Below are 7,411 nucleotides of genomic sequence, written 5' to 3'. Positions count from 1 at the left end.
GCCCAGAATAAATTTGGCTCTCTGGGATGCAAGTGCACACTGTTGCCTCATATCCAACTTTTCATCCATGAGACCTCCCAAGTCCTTCTACTCACGGCTGTTCTCAATGACTTCTTCTCCCAGTCTGTCCTCATGTTTGGAATTGCCCTGATCCAGGTGCAGCTCCTTGCACTTGCACTCTCTGAACTTCATGAGATTCTCATGGGCCCACGTCTCTGGTTTGTCCAGGTCCCTCTGGATGCATCCCTTCCTTCTTTTGTTTCAGCTGCATTGCTCAGCTCTGTGCCATCTGCAGATTTGCTGAGGGTGCCCTGAATCTCACTGCCCATGTCATTTACCAAGATACTGAGTACCAGTCCCAAGAGAGAGCCCTGAGGAAATCCACTCATCACTGGCCTTCACCTGAACATAGAGCCTTTAACCACGTTTTCTGGCTCCAGCTAACCAGCCAATTCCTTATCTACAGAATAGTCCATCAATCAAATCCATGTCTCTCCAATTTGGAGATAAGGATGTCATGGGGGACTGTGTCAAAGACCTTACAGAAGTTATCTTTTGGTCTTCCCTTGTCAACTTTTGCAGTCATCCCGTCACTGAAGGTGACCAGTTTGGTCAGGCACAATTTGCCCTTATTGAAGCTATTCTGGCTGTCTCAGACCACCTCCTTGTTTTTCATGTGCCTTAACATTTTTTCATGAGGATCTATTCCATGATGTTCCCAGGCAAGGCTCACAAGTCTGTTGTTCCCCAGACCTTCCTTTGTCCCTAATTAAAAATAGGTATGATGTTTCCCCTTTTCCAGTCTCTGGGCACTTTACCTGACTGCCATGGTTCTCAAATATCATGCAGGAGGCATGCACCAGGCAGCTTTTGTGGCAGCTAGGATGAAAATGAGGTAAGGAAGTGGTTATGATGGCCAGCACCTCCAGCCCTTCCCTTATAGCATGTTTCCACTGGAAATGGGGTAGTAAATACCCTTTTCACCATCCACCAGAACAAACACAAAATACTTTTAAATTACCAGCACCTTCAGGTGTTGCAAGGGTGTAGACACAACCATTGCAGTGGCAATAGTTAACATAGCATTAGCCTAAGGAAGAAAGAACACCAGTTAGCAAGCTTGGAGTGAAAGCATGCACTGTCCTCACATTACAAGCAGAAGGAAGTTTAGTTAATTAAAATACATGAGGCCTGGGTTATGTGAATGATGAAACACTGTCAGTTTGACAAACACCAAATTTGACCTACTTGCCTATTTGAAGAAAAACATCAGGATAAGAAGTTCCCTTTTCCTCTCAAAACTACTTTTCACACGAGTCAATAAAACAAACACAGTTGAAATGCCTTACTTGGTCATTATTTACACCTGGGTTTCAGTGGCCTGGATGTGAAACTTTAATGGAAATTTACACTCAGAAATCATGAAGACAGAGATGATTTTCTACATGTCCAGTACTGCAAAGAAGAACTCTCTATAGAAGACTTATAAAGATATTATTTAGCTTTTACTTTGGTAACCAGTATCATAAAAATACAGAGTTCTTTGCTTGAAATTATTCTGATAATACCAGTAAATGTACAGTGAGTGTATTCAAACTGAGACATGTCGCTTAACTGGGTGTGGGGAGAACGGGTTGGTAAGGTCATGTGTTGCCAGCCTTCCAACTATGTTTTGCATAATGATTTGTAAGCCTCTGAATAAGTATATTTTCTTTTACCCACCTCTACTACTCCCCAGCTTCCATGATTCCAGCTTTCCTTACAGGCAGGCAGCTTTTAATAAGCACTTGTCTGCAGTAGCACACTACCCACTGGATTGTGGTGGATGCAGGGCCAAATAAAATATCAGCCTCAGACTAGAACAAAGACCCCTTGGCTCTAAGGCTGCCTTTGACACAGTAATTTTGTCCTTGGTGGCTCAGCAAGGAAAACTATTCTGTGCTCCGTGATAGAGGTGTAGATGGATGTTGCTAGTGCAGACAAGCACAGAGCACACATTTTCCCCTGTCCTCCTGAAGTCTTCAGGAGTACCACATTGCCAACTACTGTTACTGCAAGGACTTGTGAATGATTCTTTGTTCAATCTCTTAACAGATCGTTAAGGTATTATCTTGTTTGTGTACCTGTTTGCTCTCCCTTCAGGGTAGTTTAGAGCAAGACTCTAATTACCACCTCCATCGTATTAAGACATTACATGGAAGAAAATGTTCTTGAAGGTCTCCAAAGGGCAAAACTCTCTCTTCTGCACTTACATCTTTTTACTAGCCTTTTGATCCTCCCCTCACCTGGGACTACTAAATTTGCAGTGCCAAAACTATCGTTAACTTCAGGTACTGGGAGGAAAAAGCAACAGCTAGGAATGACTGATACATTAAAAAGATAAGAGCACAAACCAGTGACAGAAAAGACTTCTGTCCTTAGCTTCTGAAAAGGGGGTTGATAAGATCAGCATAACTACAGAAGTCAGACCTACCCTTCTGCTTTGTTTGCAGCCAAAGATGAGCATCTACTGGACACCCGTTCTGCTCACAAGGGATCCTTTTGCTTGGAGTAATACCAGGGTAGTGTTTAAGTAGCTCTACACCTCCTTCAAAATTCACCCCGGTTGCCTCACAGACAGGGTCTGATCAGGAGTACAGCATGCTCTGCACTCCCAAGACAGCAGAAGAAAACAGAAAGTAGGATGGATGGGTATTGCCATCCTGCTTTCCCCACTACCTCAGGTTAAATGTGCTTGTTAATTCAATAATTAATATGCAGAAATCTCCCAAGTGCTCATTTGTGTTAACTATCAAAATAGTTTCAGGAAGGATGCAGCACTGTCTTCCAACAAGCTAAATCCTACACTTGTTAAACAGTGCAGCTGCAGTCCTACTGCAGGAAAAAACATAAGCCTGTTCCAAAGCACCAGTAAGGTTCTACCAACACCTCTTCTGCCTTCAGTAGGTCCTCAGACCAGAGCTTTTCACAACATTTATTTTCGTGCTGTTTTTGCACCCACAGCTTGAGACTGACTCAGTTTCCTGCTGGTCTGCCTTCGTCTGAGTGCAAATGTTAGAGCCAATGCATCACAGTGGAGATATGCAGGATGAGAGCACACTTTTTCCAGAGCTAGTATGACTGGCTTGGGGACTGAGCTATCACACAGACATTTTTCTCACTGTGCAATGTATTTTCTTTCAGGATGAGTTCAGAGGAGTGTTAGCCCTCATCCTGCTCTCTGTAAATTGGCAGTGATGAAATTTGCTTCTCTGCTTTAGTCCTGAACAGTTGAACCTAAAGAAGATGACTTCTATCCACAGAATTTTCCCAGTCATGCAGGTTGAAAGACAAATTGTTGCCTCAGCAATAAGGCAGGAATTTATGCTTCCTGAGAGAAATGTGCCTGTTTTGGCTCAGGAATAGAGGCTCAATTTTGACTTCATAATAGCTGCTCTTCAACTGTGTGACCCTGAAGAGCTAGCAAGGATCTGTAGACCTTGGGTGTTTCAAAGTGAACATACCTATGGCCTGAGGATCTCATCAAAAAACAAAAATATCAGTCTCTAATCCTCTGGTTCAGGGTTGTTTTTCTTCTCTGCAGAGATGTGCTACAGGACCATAATCCTCAAGGCTGGATGGGTTTCCTAACAGATTCCATGACCTGATCAGCTGGACTGGACAAGTTCAAAAGCTCCCACGTGCCACTGCTGTACACAGAGTGCTGAGTCAATAAAGACTGCACTCATTGAACTGCCAGAATACTGGGTCTGCAAAAGCTTTGGGTAGGATTTCTAGCTAGCATGTCTCAAAGTATGCTAGACTGGTTCAGTGTGTCTTCACTTTTTAACTTACACATGTACAGTACTCTGCTTCAGTTCCAGGACACCTGGAAAGCAGCAGAGGATCCCAGGAGCAGCTACATACGATAGTCCACACACAGAGGACTCTACTCATTCCCTCCATAGATTGTAGTCACTTGCCAAGCAAATGGAAGAATTCTGATGAAAAAGCTTCCCCAAAATACAAGACATTGAAATCAAAATATCCTCCAGTTCTGAATGAAGAGGGAGTGCTACCTCTAAAGAAATTATTACTGTTTAGCAGAAAGAAAATGCAAGATTATTTTGAAAAGGATTTAGGATATAAACCGTTTGCATGAAAGAAGAAAAAACAGTTACAAGAAATCAGTCACAGGCTGAGTTTCTAACACCGTAAAGATATGATGCGATAAATAGTACAGTACACATGGAACACATCAGGAGCTTCTCTCCTTCACTTCAGACTGTGGATACCCCTGTCACAGAAGACAAAGTTGGCAGCTCACCCTTGCCTTGTCACATCCCATGTGCTTCTAGGTGCTTCAGGAAAACTGTTAGAGTGATGAGGACACATCTAAGATGTGAAAAACACCTTTGTCACACAGGCTGACTAACCCAGTCAAGGAACTGGTTAAAAGCAGTCAAGATAGGTAGATTGGATTTTAATTGCTTTTTACTGCTAGATTTTAAACTCAGACCTCTCTGAAGTATCTAACAATGCTCCTGCCTGACACTGACCTCCAAGTTATCTTTACATACTCTTTCAACCAGAATCACTTCTTTGTGCAAATACCCCTCACAATATACAGACATTCTGGCATGCTTTTGGAAACTCTGTAAAAGGAAGAAAATTGCTGTTAGAGAAATAGGGACCCCAAATAAGCACTTCCCTTCACATAAGCAAGAAATATGTAGAGCCTTATCTTCTTTAGCATGAGGACCAGAGCTCCAGAGCCACCTGCCAGCTGCCACAGCCACAAGTTAATGTTGCATATCTCCTCTCCAGCTCCTCATTGTGATTTCAGTTCGAACTCCTGTATAACTCTACCCCTTACTGTCACCTGGACAAAAGCAAAAATGCTACCACAAGAGAATTTTGCATTAGTCATTACATGAAACCTAGCAGAAGGCGGGGACAGAAATTGGTGTCACCTGCAGATTACAAGTGGAGAGCATGCAGAACTTGAAATGCTCTTAAAATTATTTTTCTGCATTTCTCATGTTCATATCATATGGGTTTTAGGGCTTGTTTTCATTCTCTAAAAGCTTTTTCTGAAGAACAGCTTTTAAAGCTGTTCCTTATGAACCACAAAATGTTGGTTTCTGCAAACCGTGTGGAATGTGGAATATATAGTTAAACAAAGCAGTCAAGTGAGGGAAAAAAGAAAGTGTGAGGACCTTGATGAAAAAATAGTGTGCCAAGATCCTTATTTCAATTTAAAAAGGGAATCTCAGGGAGAGTGTTGATGTTGTTAGCTTCCCTCTGAAACTCACATTGGTTTATATCAGCTTATTGATTGTGTTCTGCTTACAGAAAAATGCTCAAGAATGGTTTTACAAAACACATGGCAAGTACTGGTATCATTTAGCCCATCAGATATGATTGCTTCTTTACAGCATCCAAAATTGTCTAAAGAGAATTCTCACATGCATTTCAAAAAAGAAAACATATACCTATGAAAGTAAAACTTCAAATTGGAGTTCGGGTGAATAGCTGGGGTATGAGCGTGTGTGTTTTGACTATTGCAAAAGTAAACTTACAGAGAATAATTTGGGGGAAGGATGGGGAAGCATTGGAAGAAGCCTGAGACCATTTCTGGAATAACACATAATTTTGAGATAGATGGGTGCCCTTGCTGTGGTTTGAACTGAGATTTCAGAGTCCTGAAAGAAGGTCATACAATCTCCTTCTGCACCAGTGCCTCTGATACAAAAAGCAGTTAGTTGTTAATGTGTCTCTCAGGGGTAGTTTGGAGTTCTCAGATGCTACTGTGACATTTGTGACAGGTGCCATGGAGGCCCAGAATATCTCAGAGAGCATTGTAGTGAGCCTAAACAGATGTTGTGGATATATGGATTACACAAGGACTGTCTTATTGGAAGTGCTACGAGTATCTTTCTGTTCCAGGTACTATGTGCAAGTTGTATGTGTGAAAGGGAGTGAGGAGAATAATGAGTACAGATCATTAAGAGAGACAACAGGTTTTTGAAGTGACATTCCCCCAGGGAAAAGTGATATATAATGATTTGCCCTGTTTGAGAGGTTGCCAGCTAAGTGGAAAAACAGCATGATTGCCAAAAGAGGTCATATGCCCTGGGTTCAAGAGCTAATGCATTGTACCTGGAGGGGCCCTGCATATTGAGAGGTGAGTGTGTCAGAGTGAAGTATTCTTATTGCATCCTGATGCTCTAGCAGGTCTTTGTTCAGTGAAAGCCAGATGCTTAGCAGTTAGCTCAGAGAATGTTAATGCTTCTAGGCTTTATTGCAAAAGCTTTATTGATGGGAGGAAATGGGATTGGGGAGACTGGAGTGCTGGAACCTCTAAGCAGCAATACCCTGACCCCAAGCAAAAACAGTTTACTATGCAGAAGAGTCTTTTTGCTGGCATGATTTATGCCATCTGAGAAAGCAGTTTAATTATCCCAGCAGAACACCTCCAAGCTGCTGGATAACATCAATAAATTACAAAGAGGCTGTAATCTAAAACCCTGGTCTGAAGGTTCAAAAAATGCAAAAGGAAAATGTGGAGAGCAAGAGGTCTCAGAGCAGGGTGTTGGAGAAGCTCAGGCAGTGATCACCACTATGGAAAGCCTGTGCCAGTCACACAACTCGTACTGCTGCCCTTTTCTTCATGTACATCAAATGTCTGTGATGATGCGACTTGGCAATGTCATTGTCTATGTATAAACAACAGCGCTGTTTGTAATAAACATGCATATTTCAAACTACTGTGCCAACTCTTGCTGTCTATCGAGCCATATGCTCTTGCAGCGGGTGTCTGAATTAAGTACAGAATTAAGAAACTGGTTAACTGTTGGATAAAGGACAGATGTAGCACCCCATTACAGGGACATTCCAGGCACAAGGAGTTTCTGGCCTGAAACACTTTATGATTTTGTTTGGTGTGTAAAATGGACAGAACTAGACTGAATTTTCTCTTGAAGCCCTGGCATGATTACTCCCAGACAAGCAGATTCAGAAAAACATCCAGGAAACTTCTCATTCACCTGCTCTAAAGGTTCTTCCAGAACTTTTAGAAGAGGGTGTGGAGGAGAGGGAGGAGGAGAAAGAAGTGCACAAAGAACGGGCTGTGAAGGCAGCCTTTGGAGATATGCTGGAAAGTCATCAGGATGAGTCTGGAACAAGCAATATTTCCAATAGCACTATTATTTGCCACACTTAGTTTCTAAGTTTAAAAATATTGCGGCAGGTTCATTTAAAAAAAAAAAAAAAAAAACAAATGCCACACCTGAATCTCTGGTGCTCCCTGGTTTTCACACACGGAGCAGGAGCAGGGCTGCAACGCGACAGATCCCGCCCAGCTGCGCTGGGCTGAGGGACGCTTCGCATGGAATTCACTTTTTAACTTTTTCACCTCGTAGCCTCGGAA

The sequence above is a fragment of the Catharus ustulatus genome, chromosome Z (genome assembly GCF_009819885.2).
Source record: "Catharus ustulatus isolate bCatUst1 chromosome Z, bCatUst1.pri.v2, whole genome shotgun sequence".
NCBI classification, from domain to species: Eukaryota; Metazoa; Chordata; class Aves; order Passeriformes; family Turdidae; genus Catharus; species Catharus ustulatus.
The sequence above is the reverse complement of the archived record's forward strand: the minus strand, read 5'-3'. Positions refer to the sequence as shown.